The sequence below is a fragment of the Lepidochelys kempii genome, chromosome 4, assembly GCF_965140285.1.
Source record: "Lepidochelys kempii isolate rLepKem1 chromosome 4, rLepKem1.hap1, whole genome shotgun sequence".
NCBI classification, from domain to species: domain Eukaryota; kingdom Metazoa; phylum Chordata; order Testudines; family Cheloniidae; genus Lepidochelys; species Lepidochelys kempii.
Genome location: NC_136383.1, coordinates 11,824,210 through 11,840,298, shown reverse-complemented (window position 1 = coordinate 11,840,298; position 16,089 = coordinate 11,824,210). Strand labels below are relative to the sequence as shown.

The window sequence follows — 16,089 nt, the reverse complement described above, 5'->3', positions numbered from 1 at the left end:
GCAGGCCCGGCTCGGAATCCCCAGAGCAGCGAAGCGGGGCTCCGGCCAGCCCCGGGTGCGGAGGCGAGCTGCGGAAGGATGCCCAGGGGCTGGAGCTGGGTGAGTGGTGGCTGCTAGCCCGGGCACGGGGCTGGGGGGCGGGCGCTCGGGGCTTTGAGTCTCGCTCAGCGGCGTTTCTCCGGCTGGCTACAGGCGGCTCGTCGCTGACTCCCTCCCTCCTCCGCTCCCCCAATACGGGGCAGGGCTGCCCGCCCCTTTCCAACGCTGCTCAAATGCCGGCCCCGGCAGCGGGGCTGGGCGGGGGCCCCCCTCGGCTCGCCGCCGGGCCATGGAGGGGGACGCCCCGCTCCGGCTGGGCTTCCTGCGCTGACCAGGTAGGGTGGGCACCGGGAGCCGGCCCCACGCGTGTCCGGAGCCGCGCGGCGGGGACCGGCCCCCGGCGGGAGGAGCGGGGGGCCGGGGTGGGCGGGGAAGGCAGCGGACCCTCCCCTGCGCATCGCGGCGCACACCGAGCCCTGCTGCCGGCGCCTGGCTCCCTGCGGGCCGGGTCCCGGCTCGGTGTCCGCAGCTCCGTGCAAGCGGCGGGGCAGGGGCCGTGCCGGGCTTTCGTTCCGCTGTATTGCAGCGTCCTTCTGTCCCGACCCGCCAGCCGAGGCACGGGCTGGACCCACCGGGCAACGCTTCACGCCTGCCCCGTGTGAGGAGTCAGCGTGCCCCACCCTGCCCGCTTGCCACTGGGTAAAGAGAGCTGCCCCTGGGCACCGCCACCTTCGCCGCCTGGCTGAAGGGCGTTCACGCCCGTGAATGAAAAGTTTCAGAGTAGCAGCCGTGTTAGGCTGAATCCGCACAAAGACCAGGAGGACGTGTGGCACCTTGGAGACTAACCCATTTATTAGAGCCTAAGCTTTCCTGAGCTACAGCTGTGGCTGAATGCATCCGATGAAGTGGGCTGTAGCTCAGGAAAGCTCATGCTCCAATAAATGTAAAAAGAACAGGAGGACTTGTGGCACCTTAGAGACTAACCAATTTATTTGAGCCTAAGCTTTCCTGAGCATAAGTTTTCGTGATGCATCCGATGAAGTGAGCTGTAGCTCAGGAAAGCTCATGCTCAAATAAATTGGTTAGTCTCTAAGGTGCCACAAGTCCTCCTGTTCTTTTTACATCAGTTAATGGACTCTGTCATTTTACATTTAAATAGAGCCAAGCTGGACAACTATTCTTCTTCGGCTTGATCCACGCCCAGCTTTTGTACCAGTCTAAGGAACTTAGTTTATAAACTTATATATTTACATGGGAACAACTCCCCCAGTGTGGACACAGTTATACTGTTAAAAAAAGGGCTTATCTAGGCACATTGATAATTGACAGAAATGAGCTCTGTGGTACAAGCACTTCGATGCTGGTACAGCTGCTTCACCACTGGGTGGGTTGCATGAGTGTAACTACATTCAATTCGAGCCAATATAGTCTATTTAATTGGTACAAAACCTGCAGAGAGCTACAATCCAAAGGAGCAGTCAGTTTCATTTCATGTATTACATAATGTATGGAGCTCTGGGTTATCATCCCTGGGACTGGCAAAATTGATGTATTTGCTGCTAGATGAAATATAATGTTTATTTGCGCCAGTCAGGCAATGGGGCTGTGTTTTTCCTCTGCTAAAACTGTGAATGGCTAAAGGTGTATAGGGTGGAAATCCTCTTACTTGAAATGATTTTTTTTATAGGGCTCAGCTGCTTTGAATTGGCATAGAGGTACCGGCTTACAGCCACAGAGGATCCGGCCCATAGATGTGCATTTACTCAGGGGTATCTGTACTATTTACTGTGGATTCAGTAGAACAGCAGCCAAGTTCTGCAGTACAGTGTCCTGCCGCACTAGTTTTAATTAGTGTAACTCCACTGATTAAAATGGACCTATCCCAAATGTGTACTGGTGCAAGTGAGAGGAGAATCAGACCCTAAGACTACAAGTTAGCACTGAAAAGCAACCTGAAAGACATCCATTAAAACAAGTTGGTGCTATTGTTCTTTATCATAAAACGTAATACTTTGAACCTAGCCTGGCATATTGCTCGTTCATCTCACAATATGCCTTTAGGGCAGGGGCAGGCAAACTTTTTGGCCTGAGGGCTGCATCTGAGGGCTGCATCTGAAATTGTATGGAGGGCCAGTTAGGGGAGGCTGTGCCTCCCCAAACAGCATGGCATGGCATGGCATGGCCCCCTATCGGACCCCCCACCGCTTCTCACCCCCTGATGGCCCCCCAGCAACCTCTGCCCCCCACTCTCTGTCCCCTGACCACCCCCCGAAACCCCTGTCCCATCCAACCGCCCCTTCTCCCTGACCGCCCCTGGATCCACTGCCTCTAACTGTCCCCCGCCGCCCCATCCAACCCCCCTCTCCTTCCTGACTACTCCCCCGAGGCCCCTGCCCCCCCGCTCTATCCTCTGACCGCCCCCAGGACCCCTGCCCCATCCAACCACCTCTTCTCCCTGACAGCCCCCGGACACTCCACCCCTAACTACCCCCCGCTGCCCCATCCAACCTCTCCTCTCCTTCCGGACTGCCCCCCAGGACTCCTGCTCCCATTCAACCCCCCTGTTCCCTGCCCTCTGACCGCCCTGACCCCATCTACACCCCCGGCCCCTGACCATCCCCCGAACTCCCCTGACCTCTATCCAACCCCCCCTGCTTCCTGCCCCCTTACCGTGCTGCCTGGATCACCAGTGGCTGGAAGCGCAGCTGCACCAGGACAGGCAGCCGCGCCGCGTGGCACAGGACACCAGGCCAGGCAGGAGCTCACAGCCCAGAGCATGGCACCGGTGGCACGCTGAGGCTGTGGGGAAAGGGGGACAGTGGGGGAGGGGCCGGGGGCTAGCCTCCCAGGCCAGGAGCTCAGGGGGCGGGCAGGACGGTCCCACGGGCCGGATGTGGCCCGCGGGCCGTAGTTTGCCCACCTCTGCTTTAGGGGGTGATTTGAGCACGCAGGTTACCTTCTAAATGGAGAAGAAAATGTTTTCCATTTTCTCTTTCCTTTTATTTGCATATCCATGGTTACAAGCAGCAGGCAAAACAAACACCGTGCACTAAACAATCCTGTTGACAAAAGACTCACTTTGCTTACGGTCTCCTAAATATTACATCTCAGGAGCTACAGGGTATAATGTCACCAAAGCAAACAATGACAAATTCTGGGCTGGAGTCCTACAGCTGTTAAATGGAGGTACACCAGTGTACTTCTCTGGATCAAAGAGGGCAGGTATAAACGAGAGCAGAATCTGCCAGCAGTTCATGGGCTGAGTGTGAACTCTTCGACTCCCCGCCCCGGATATTTTAACCCCAAGACTTCTCTGTGACTCCTTTATAGAGGACACAGTGGAGATCACAGCAAAATGAACAGGCAACTGCCCACGGGGATTTTTCTGAATAGTCCCTGTTACAAACTGGTTTATAAATTCTCTGGGCCTGACCCTGCTCCCATACTTAAATTGTGAACTCTTTGGGTCAACTGCCTTTATTGTGTGTGTGTGTGTGTGTGTGTCCACAATGCCTAGTACAGTGGATTCCTCATCCTACACTGGGGTCTCTGGCTGCTACTGCAATGCATACAGTAATAATATTAATTGAAGTCCATGGCAAAACTCCCCTAATCAGTTTTCTCTTTAGTTTCTAATGCGACATGTGGCTTGGTGATTTGATCCAGGACGAGTTTACAAGAGTGATTTACTAGTGGATCATGCGTATGTCAGGCAATATACTGTACCACTACGCACCTGAGTAAATGGTAAAATGTGATGACACTTTTTGGCTGAATTACTTCTGGGGACGCTGGCTGAGACACTTGACACTGTACATTGTTTACCAGTTTTAAAATACATTTGTATTCATGTTCAGAATTCACATTTTAATCTGATGAGGTTCTCACTCAACTAAGACCAGATTCTGTCATTATTTCTCATGTTTAGTGGTGCCTTCTCTGTGTTTTTCATTTTGACAGGGATTCAATTTATTTTAATGGTTCAGAATTAGATCCTTTACCCAGCTCTGTTTTTATATAAGCGAGCCATTGGCTTTTTTTATGGCCAGAATCTGATATCTTTTCTCACACTGAGAAGTGCCTTAGTCCGCAAATAGTCCTAGTCACTAGTGATTTATAGCAGGACTACCCCTGAAATCAGATATTCTTCAAGATGAGGAAAGCTATCAAAATCTGGCCCTCCAATTTTTGGGGCCAGTCTATCCATTTCTCCATTACTATATTCTGACACCTTGAAGCCAACTTTGCACGGTCTATATTCCAGGCTCTTCTGGGGACATGCCCAGCACCCAGGATAAATTACAGCAGCCTCTCCAGGGGCCATTCTGTAGCACAGACTAGCTCAGGTACAGTCTGTTCTGCCCCCTCCTCCATTACATGCCCTCGGTAAATCCCTTATGCTGGGGGCTGCAGGAGACAGTGTAGATCTGTTGTGGCAGCTATATAGTGCCTGGGGACCGCCCCCTTATGCCAGAATTATTACCCAGGCGTGGTTCCAGCCCCTTTATGCCATGAGGGCCACAGGGTGCTGCAGAATCTGAGCTCTCATGGCATCACAACTTTTGGTTCTTAGAAACAGCATCGGGTCTTAGTCCAGTGAGTCGTCTTCGTTCAGTCATACTGTCTCAGTGCAGAAGGAAATGGGGGGGGGGACGGGGGACTTGCAGAAATAAGGTTTGAAAATTGCTGAGTACCTTCAACTTCCACTGACTTCAGAAGTAGTTTTAGGTGGCTTAGCACCTCACAGTGCTTTCAACTGTATCAGATCAAGACCCTATTTATTCTAGGACAGGTTCCAGTCAGTCAAGTGTAGCAAATGAGCCAAGTATTTAATGGTATTGATACAAGAGATTTTTTTCCAGCTGCTCAATTCTGTGTTGGAAATACGGTATTATGGACATTGCCCTCTCACCTGAAGCAAGGGAAAGATTGAAATTAAACTTATTTCAATTAGAGCAGGTAATGCATCAGAAACGGTTATGGTTAGGAAAGACATGTTTCCAGACAATTAAAAATACTATTAATCCAAACCATGCAATTACATTTTCTCATTGCTGTCCTCAAATTATGCTCCTTATAGAAATCAAAGCAGAGGGTACTTTGATGATTGGGGTGGAGGGTGAGAAGAGACAGGGAAAGGCCTAAGTTTATTGCTAAGTATCTTCTCCTTTAAGAAAAGGAGTACTTGTGGCACCTTAGAGACTAAACTAATTTATTTGAGCATAAGCTTTCACGAAAGCTAAATAAATTGGTTAGTCTCTAAGGTGCCACAAGTACTCCTTTTCTTTTTGCGAATACAGATAACACTGCTGTTACTCTGAAACCTATCTTCTCCTTTGAATTTTTCCCCATGACAACAAAAGTAATGAATAGGTCATCTAAGCTAATGGTGCAGGAAACTGAACTCTCCCACTACATAGCCTTGGTTTTATCTTTTATTAGGTAGATGACTGAATAATTACCTCCTCAGGCAAGCTCAAATTTATAGGCTCATAAGGGAGACTGACTGTGAACAATATAGGAATGGCAGAATCTGGGCTTGAAGGCGCCAATCCAGCAAGGTATTTAAAGAGATGCTCAACTTTCAGCAGGTGAATTGTCCCATTGATAGGACAATTCACCTGCCAAAAATTAGGGCACACACTCTAAGGGTATCATTGTGCAACCCTTACTTATACTGCTGGGTGTTTATTTACACAAGGTCTTCTTAAAGCCAGTGGGACCGCTTGCACGAGTCTTCACCAATGTAAGGATTGCACAATCAGGCTATCAATAATTTGGTGCTAGAAGGAGAGTGTACCTCCAAAAGGTAGCAGGAGATTCTGTGGGAACCCCTGGTCCCCAGTCCTATATTCTCTGTGTGTGTGATGGGGCACACCACTCACCCTCTCCTCCTGGTCCCTCTGGGAATTAGCTCTTGAGGGTGACCCCCCTTACTGTGATGCCAACACACCACCTCTCTCTCTCCAGTCTGCAACTCCTCTCTCATTCCAGGAACCGCAGCGTCCTCTTTGTGACTCAGCCCTCTGGCTAGGTCACTCAGCCTTTCCCCTGCTTCTAGGAGGAAGGGGTATACTCCTCCAAATTCTCTGTCACTGCCACAGGGACCCAAGCAGTGTTCCAGTTCACTGCCCTGCCGTGCCACTTCCCCAGTGGCCTGGACCTGCCTTCTACTCTGGGTTCCAGTCAAGGGACCCTCAACTCAGCAGTTCAGGGCTTTCCTCTCCTAGCCCTCACTGCTCCTTCCCTGGACTGCTTGAGGCCACAGCCTGTGGAGTTAATAGGCCTACGGGGCCACCTTAACCACTTCCAGTCCTGTGTGGGATGGACACCCCATCACAGTGCACCACACAGTTTATAGTGAGTCTATTTCTGTTTTAGGGAGTTTTAGAAAATGTACATTAGAAATATTGCATATTTTTTAAAGCTAAGCCTCTATTAATTTTTCATGTTAAAAATCTAGTCAGGTTGCTCTGTGTCCTTATGTTAAAAAAGAACTCTCATCTACCCTGATAATTGTGACATCTTTTACAATTGAAACTGCAAATCTACGGCATGAGAATCTTATTAGAACACAACTTTTTCATTAGTATTTAAGAATACCCAAAGGCAGGAAGTGGTCTCTTGTTTTGGTAAGTGATTTTAGGCGAGCAACAGAAACCACTCCTTTGGTCAACTTAATGTACCCTCTCACATTCACATCATACATAATCTGAAAGCTTTTTATGTCTACTTTAAGATGAGGTATGATGTACAGCTGTCAGGTGGGGCTTTTACCAAAGAAAAAGGGATAAACACCAACACATTAAAATGACCACTTTGAAATATTTGCATTCATTTTTGTTAGTTTAATGATTCTGTGTATTATTTCAAGACATAAACATGGATTTATTTGTGATATCAAAGCATCAGAAAACAACCTAAAGGGCAAAACAAAATCTAACAATACATTTGTACACGTATCATTGAAATGTAATAGCACTGGTGACATTTCTAGTCAACATCATCATTGTTACCTTGTTCATCATCATGATCTCTGTCAAGAGTGCATGGATCACCATAGCTTCATTGCCTTGGCATGTACACAGTTCTGTGCAGGGAAGATTGTTTTGACTACAGACACAGTTGATTGTGCAGTGATCCCTACTGGTACAGGCACAAATAAGGTCTCAAAGAAGCTCACAAGCCATTTGGCCCTTGGGAAAAAAAGAAGAATTCGCTTATCAGCCACATTTTCCCATCTATGTCGCAATGGTGATCCAATATTTGGTTTACTTATGTGCGAAGACATCCAAATCTTTGTTTGCCAAGACGCTTTTTTGACATGCTCTTCAAAACTGTCCTCACATAGTGTGAATTTGGCCAGTGACCTGTCCTTTTTGATGGCTAGATTGAGGCACAAGCAATTCTGGTCTCTGTGGATCTCCTTTTTTCTTGCTGTGGTCATACAGCACTGCTACCAGTTTCCTTGCTGGAGAACATTAAATACAAATTTTTCCCCAATACCAAATAGGGATGACACAGAGTCACATCCTGTCACTGCGTTGTAAAGCAGGAAGCATGTTGCGGAAGTCAGATGTGATTGCAGCACAAATTGCATGCACAAGTATGAAGCGAAGCTAGTCAGTTGTACTGGTAACAGTGCACATTTCAATCCACATTTTATCTATGTGGTCCATTTTTGGGAAGTAGTGATCAGCAAGGACCAAAACATCTGTATCAGGTGACCTAATTATTATGGTTCCTTTGACATCAAGCAATCCAAAAGCCATATTGGCACATACAGCATGCAGAAGCAACCTTGTGTCCACTTCCTCTTGCATACTGTACAGGTCCTGGGCTTCTTCAACATCTCTACTGGTGATGGACTTTGCTATTTCACCATTGGAAAAGCTTCCAGCAAGGAGAGTTTGTGTTGGGTAAGCTTCTATGCTGTCAGGTGCATTTTGAACCATACATTCACAGAGGAATTTTACAAGTGATTGCTTGTTGAATGCCACGTTTAGAAACTTTTTCCATGGAGGCATAGGGCATCCACCAATCACCTGATATTACTTGCATCCAACATTAGATCCTGTCCAGTGCTGTCTTTCTGCAGTTTTCACAGGGTTACTGTTCTCATATTTGTCAAACACTTCACATACAGAGTTTGCTTTGTCAAATCCTTTAGGACCTACCTCAACTGCTCAGCAGACAATTCATGAATGCGTGGAATTTGTCTCCAGCTACATTTGTATGACAGCCATTGTATCTCTGATGTACACTATGGACTCTTTGTTGCATGCTGTTAGCTCATGGATTCCTTTTAGCTTGAGCTTCCACCTGATGCCCTAATTCAGCGTGGTCTGTTCTTATTGTTCCATCAGCATGGAAAAGGGACTTAGGCACAGGTCCTATTGGGTGACTAAGAACAGTTACCATTGAAACATCATCTCTTGCTAAGGACAGGGCTGTGCAGAAAATAATTTCTTGACTGATGGCTGCTCTGATTATGTCTCCCTTGCCGGACTTAATTTTGGTCTTCTTGGCCATGTCAGCAAATGTTTTGATATCAAATTTAATGACTGGGCTGAAGAAGCTACGTGTCCTATTAGAATCAAGTGCATCTCTCACAATCTCTCCATTTGTTTTCAGCAGAGGCTCTTGTACATCTGATATTACATGCAGTCCAGCAGAGGTGTCAGTAAGCACCTCTGGATGTGATTCAGGATTAAAGGGTTTGGCATATTATTGACGAAGGGGTCGGTAAAAGATGCCTCTGCACGGAAGAGGAGTGAAGAGCATGTTGCAAGGACTTGTTTGTGGACCTTGTCTTTGCTACTTCTTGTTAGGCCACATCTGTTTCTCATAGTTTTTGCATATTCATAATATGAAGCTGTATAATGTCATCTCCAACACTAACAGTGACCCGTGCATAAGGGTCAGTGAATTAAAAAGCTAGCTTCTTGAATATTTCAAAGGCTACTACTGCATGCATAGGCATTTACAAATTAAAACCTTCTACTAGGCAGACTAGATCCTATACGGTACGTACAAAAGCTTACAAAGGAGAAGCATTACATTAGGTGTTCACATACATTTATATCTATCCCCGGTGCAGTACAAACTGTGAGCACGCAGTCTACCGCTGCTCGTGCACAGCCTTCACTGTAAGACTCATCTGGTCACCAAATTTCAATTTAAAATCTAGAAAACTATTATCACACTTGTGAGACACTTTGACAATTAAGAATATGCAATGTGAAAAAGTGAAGCTGAATGAGGTTTAAGTTGAACAAGTGAAACTTTATTAAAACCTGTGCATTGCTCTTTCTGTGTGGCTGGGTAACTCCCCATGTTCCCTCTTCCGTAAGTGACCCATCACTAACAGAGGCTCCCGGGAACATTGGCTCTCTGACTCCAGTTCCATTGTTTCTGATACAGTGGTTGGCTTATACCCTGAAGTTGACACATTAAGTACTAGTCTCTGTCAGAGACCGTTTACCAGCACCTATAAACTAATCATCTAGAACTGAGAGCTATATCTCTTTTAAAGTTTTATGAATTTTAAGCCATTTCACTGATTTGGGGCAATGCATCCCCGCATTGTAACTGCAGGGTTTTCTAGAGAGAGCCACAAGCTGACTAAGCAAAATAGGTGCTTCTAATGGCATGCACTCACCTCATGCAAGCGTCCCCTGGTTGAGTGTGTGTGTTTGTGTGCAGTTTTTCCTCAATTTCCTCCCCTCACAGTGCCTCGTCAGCTGCTGTGCTTGTCAGGCAGGTCTTCGATGACTCAGCCCTCTGTGAAGTCAAACACAGTCCTTGTGTGAAAACCAAACCCAACACAGTCTAACCAGGCCTGTCTCAAAGCCCTCAGTAATGTCCTGTAGCCCTCCCTGGGCTTAGTCATTTAACAGTCCAGCCATCAGAGTATCCTCAGTTGGTGTGTCCCTGCAGCGCTTCCTGGGCTCCGTCCTTCCACAGCTCCATAGGGCCCATCACGGTACCATCAGTTGGGGTCTAGCTAATTTGCAAAGGTTCCTGGTCTGGAGGGGAGCAGCACCCACAGGGTTTCCTCCCTGGAGACTCTTTACCTTTACTTTGAATCATCAGTGACCGCAGTGCTCCAGCTGAGTCAGTCTCAGTTTGGCCCCCTTTTGGAGGAGAGGGGGTAACAGTTCCACATACAGTCCCTTCCCTGGGCCTATCTAAATTCCCTTCTCTCAGGGCATAGTCACTTCCCTAGTGTCTGGTGGGGGTGGGGAGACTCGGGCCTGCCCACTACTGCAGGGACCTTTTAAGTATAGCAGCCTTGTGCCATGTCCTTTTAACTAACTGCATTTCCCTGGGCCACTTCCCTTGTCTTGGTTGAGTCCCAGCAGCCAGCCAGGAGCACCTTCCTTGCTCCCCGGTCCCTGCCAGTAACTACCTGCCTTGGCTCTTGCAGCTCCTAGAACCTGCCAGGAGCCCCTTCCTTGCTCCCCAGTGTTAAAGTACAATTTAAAAAACTTTGATTTTTAAACAATTTCTTGAATATATATCTACATAATTGTTCTAGGTTTGTCATGTTTAGTATCATGGTGTTCGTGCGAGAAAGGACTTTTGAATGATATCCAACTCAATCTATTTCTGATGCCATTGTATTATCAACATTTCCACCAACTGGAGGAGCTGGAGGCTGGTGGGAGGGGCAGCAAGCACTGAGACTGAGGCAGAATAGGAGGAGTTTGTGGGGATATCAAAAGGATACATTTTATATTTCAGTTTCATAGCAGTTTAACTGGAAATGAATTTCCTGGGCAATCTAACCAGAAAATTACTTGCAAAATTGTACAACTTAAAGACTGACTAATAAAGAATGTTACTGAAAGTAGGTTTTTTTTGTTTTTGTTTTTTTTTAAAGCAACTTGAGATGATGGTGGCTGGAAATAAAAGTAATTTCCTCATTTCCAGTTGCTATGTTATATTAGCTTGTGTCTGGCATATAAGATTAGTATTTTGTTATACAACATTAAAAAGCTTGCACGGATACTAGAAAACAAACCTTTTATTAAGAGATAAATTGAACGGCACAAGGAAACTGAAGACTTAAGTCTGTGGGCCAGACTCTCTACTGCTTTCACTTACACTTGTGCAAAGTGAGTGTGAAATGGTACCATTCACATTTGATAACATTTCTTCCCCCACTTCACCTAAATGTCAAGGGCTATGCAAGGCAGTGGAGAATCAGACTCCATGCTGCATTTCTGACAGAGACGCTCCATCTCCAGGGAGGAGAAGGTGGTTCCTTAAAATGCCGTCACCAGCCTGGAGACACAGCTGACATACCTGGCAATGCCCCTATTTTATTATGATTCACCAGAGGCCCCTGTCAACTTGGAACATTTGTTGTAGGGTGTTTGATTACCCTAGCCAAGGGAGCAGCAAAGGAAGAAGCCATGACTCCTTGTCCTTGCATGGATCCAGGGTACGTCTACACAGTAGCTGGAAGGTGTAGTTCCCAGTGCTGGCAGACATACATGTGCTAGCTCTTGGCCAGCAAGCACCTAAAATTAGCAGTGTGGCTGTGGCAGCTTGGGCTAATCACCTGAGCATGTACCCAGGGGATTGGGTGGGCTTGTTCTCACATAGCTAATCCGTGTTACCAGCCACAGCCACGCTGCTATTTTTAGGCTTTCGCAGAGCTAACAAGCATAGGTCTACCTGGGCTGGGAATTGCACCTCCCAGCCACTGAGAGGACATACCCTTCGTCAAGGCTAGAAGGAACGTGGCAGTCTAGGCCTGAGTTACTACATATTAAACGCAACTTGGTTGTGAAAGGAAGTTATAGTAACTACATTACAAGTATCTCAAGACCCATTAAAATAGCTCTAGCAAACCGAATATATTAATCAAACTAAGAGTGTCCTACAATGCTAGGCTTAAAGCGGAACGGGACCTGGAGATTTATCCAGATCACCCGTACATGGAGCACAGATTATTGCCTTGTTTATTTTTCTGATCTGTGTATATCCTACCATTCTCTGGCTCCCATGCTGCCGTGGCTGGAGAAGATCTGTTTGCATACTTGGCCAAAATGACTGCGCTAATGGAATAATAAAACAATATTAATGTTGAAAATCTATTTGACCAGTCAGTTGTTTCTGCCAACATTTAAATAGCTGATTGTTTTGCTTAAATTCTTTCTCCAGCTTTTTCCCATGTCATCATAACTCTCCTTGAACACTAGAAACATGAGCCAATCACTCTACATAGTAGCAACTAAATGCTAGTCTGTTCCTTGACCCAAGCAGATCTCAGGGGATCAGCCAGAAATCAAGGCCATACACAGCGTGATCCCTGGCTTCTGCATTGCTGGCCGGCTGTCTGGCTTCCTACAGTGCCAAACAGCACGGGAGGATTCCACAGCACAGAGGGCAGTGCTTAACTTGTAATGAAAGAGGTGCCAGGGCTCAAGCAATTTTTTTACTTTCTTAACCGATGCTGCAAGCCCAGAGGTGCTGGGGCTCAGCCCTGGCACAAATTAAGCCGTGATTGAGGGGGAATCTGTGCTAGTTATTGCAGACTCAGTCTGCAGCAACTTGCTTCCATTTGCCCTATGGGCTTTGTGACCAGCCCTATCTCTGTTCCTCCCCTCCCTAATTGCACAGAACAGGAATCCCACAGACCAACCACCAAGTAACTCTGGTGGGAAAGGGGTTCCATGCTAGCAGCACCCCCTCTTTCCATTCACCCCCTGCTTGCCACAGCTGGGATCCACAGCTTTCAGCCCCCTCTCGCATTCTTTCCTCCTCTGCAATTTTGTTTAGTCACCTGTGCTCAACAAGTAACACATACAGCCAGGTGTCTGACACTCCACCTCCATTCTGGCTCTCCTCACTGTTTACATTGATACAATTGCTCTGGCCTATTTCATGGTTCTTCCGGTCCTTATCATTCCCAAATATTTGCCCCTGTTTTCTACAGTTCATGTGTTGAATTAAATATACAACAGTAATATTTTTTTCAGATGAGTTCTTATAGGGAGTTCCAGTACAAAGCATAAATTAGGGTTTAATTGGCACATAAATGGCATGGTATTTTTTCACACAACACACAGACCTGTGGAACTCCTTGCCAGAGGATGTTTAGAAGGCCAAGACTATAACAGGGTTCAAAATAGAACTAGATACTTTCATGGAGGATAGGTCCATCAATGGCTATGAGCCAGGATAGGCAGGGATGGTGTCCCTAACCTCTGTTTGCCAGAAGCTGGGAATGGACGACAGGGGATGGATCACTTGATGATTACCTGTTCTGTTCATTCCCTTTGGGGCACCTGGCATTGGCCACTGTTGGAAGGCAGGTTACGGGGCTAAATGGACCTTTGGTCTGTCCCAGTATGGCCGCTCTTATGGTCTTAATACTTGCACACTGCACTGGGGTGAATTTCACCCATAATGAAAGGACGGAGCGGATGAAAATCTGTAATGATACAAGATGGCAAATTAGAAGTCTAACTCCCCATTCCCTGACACCAGTGGGTATTTCGCATGCACAAGGACTTCAGCATCAGGGACTGGGAAAGATGCAGGAAACAACTAATGATTGACAGTACAGTAATAATTGACAGTACAGCTGATAAGGTACAAAAGCCAGATTCCTTGTGGCCAAGAGCACCTGCCAGGTGTGGGAACAGAGCTCGAAGCAGCTCATGTTATTCCAAGGGAGATCTCTAGCCAGTAGAATGTGATGTGCACAAAGTCATTCTTTATGGAATGGCCTGGAGACAACACAGGACATTCTAAACAAGCCACTTTAACTTCATACCCAGCCTGTAGTTCCCTACAGCCGAGGCCATTTTCCCTCATGGAATTAAAAAATAATCGGAAGGCAAAGGGTAGCCATAAACTGAGCTGTTCTCAAGCTGTAACAGAAATTACAAGCAGGGTTCCAAAGGGATCAATATTTAATGAACCTCTGTCTGTGTTTTATTAGAGAAATGGGCCCACGTCTGCAGTATCCTCCTTTGGCTGGTAGATTGGAGGAGGCAAAGGATGCACAAGTTCCATTCTTCCCCGGGCCTGTTTCCAAAACACTCCTCTGTGCTCTGCAGCTTCTTGTGGTGTGAACTGCCTGCGCTGATTCACACCTGCAGTGGAAATGTTCCAATCCCACAGTGTTCAGGGTCTTCTGCAGCCCTTCCTGTGGCTGCAGGATCTGGCCTCTCCTGAAGACCAAGGACCTGATCCAAAGCCTTTCCCCATCCATTGTACTCTTACCACTGAGTCAACAGGCTTTGCCCGTGGCCCTAGGGTCTCATCCCACATACACAGACAAACTACAAAACATGCCCAGTACTTTTTAATGCTGGTTTTAGCACAGTGCTGGTTATCAACATTTTTACAACTTTCTGCTAGTGAGTCCTAGTCTCTCTCTTTTGGAAAATGCACAATAAAAAGTAACAGCTCTGAAGGGGTCATTCTGGTCAAGTAAATATTATGCATTTGAAAAGGGTCTAAATATAATGCAAGTTGCACAGTCACTTAAATGTACACATTTGGGAGTCCTTATGTACCATACATAATATTACATTAAAAGAACATTACAGTTGCAAAATCAAGCATTCAAAAGCTAGGAAATGCGAGAATTAAGGTTGATCGGGCAACCTTAATTCAGTCCCCATGCGCATATGCATTATGATACAATATTTAATTACATGGTCTCATACCTTTTTCCCCCCACAGGACCTCTGAATGGGAAGTTTTTCAATATTTCTGTTTATCCTCAGTCAGTGTGTGGTCCCATGTATTATTTAAAGCACACTATCCAAACCCTGCCCTGAATACATTATTAATTTCCTCACGGGTATTTCTATGGTGATCTCATTACAGTGTCTGAGTGCTCCACAAGCTTTAATAAACTTATCTTCAAGACCCTGTGAGATTAGGTGATGTTATTCACCACAGAGAAGGAGAATAAAACAGAAGAGGGCATTTTTGTCATATATTTTTGGCAGTTGAAACGTGAGTGATGCAGCCTAGAAAAGTGTCTTCTTCAGTGACCGGTTCTATGAACAACTCTCACATTACTTCTCCTTTTGCTTTATTGCACTTGAGTTTGCGAGGTACCTTCAACGTCTGCTGAAGTTAATTGTGGTTTTAGGTGCACCAGGGATGAGCCATGGGGAGGCATAAGTAGCAGACTCATGTTCTCCTAGCTAATCTTAGAGTGGCTTGGGGGGAGGCAGTATGCTACAGTAATAGCTCTGCTAGTCAAAGCTTTGTGTCTAGCTTTCAGAACAGTATTTTTCATTGGCAAGATCCATTCACAGAGAGTAAAATCTGAGTTCTGCACATACACAGTAATGACTTTTTCTGTCGTTGAGCAGTGCAGTACTACCTGCATAATTAAATATCATAGATAACATCTATGCAGAAATTTTTCAATTTAGCAAGCTCTGTATTTTAATGCAGAAACAGATTCTGTAATGAAATCTTTATGCTCCTGTGTAGCTTATGAACTCCACAGGACGGAGCCTTTTACCTGTTAAATGGTGTTAATTAATTAATGGTTAAGACCAGTCCTCGCTTACAGACAGCCCCACACCCTGAAGCAAATACTCACCAGTAACTACACACCACACAACAGAATCACTAACCCAGGAACCAATCCCTGTAACAAACCCTGTTGCCTACTCTCTCCCCATATCTACTCTAGTGACACCATCAGAGGACCCAACCACATCAGCCACACCATCAGGGACTCATTCACCTGCACATCTACTAATGTGATATGTCATCATGTGCCAGCAATGCCCCCTGCCATATACATTGGCCAAAACCGGACAGTCTCTACGTAAAAGAATAAATGGATACAAATCAGACATCAGGAATGGTAACATACAAAAGCCAGTAGGAGAACACTTCAATCTCTCTGGACGTTCAACAACAGATTTAAAAGTAGCCATCCTTCAACAAAAAAACTTCAGAAACAGACTTCAAAGAGAAACTGCAGAGCTACAATTCATTTGCAAATTTAACACCATTAATTTGGGCTTGAATAGGGACTGGGAGTGTCTCGCTCAC

At 46.2% G+C, this 16,089-nt stretch overlaps 1 protein-coding gene across 1 annotated transcript in view; it reads left to right on the top strand.

Moving 5' to 3' along the window:
* Positions 1–294: 294 nt before the first annotated feature.
* NPFFR2 (neuropeptide FF receptor 2) overlaps positions 295–16,089 on the top strand; it is a 36,381-nt gene continuing 20,586 nt past the window's right edge. Inside the window, exon 1 of the mRNA XM_073340018.2 lies at positions 295–374. The gene's annotated coding sequence lies outside the window, so the exon portion shown is untranslated. The remainder of the gene's footprint in view (positions 375–16,089) is intronic.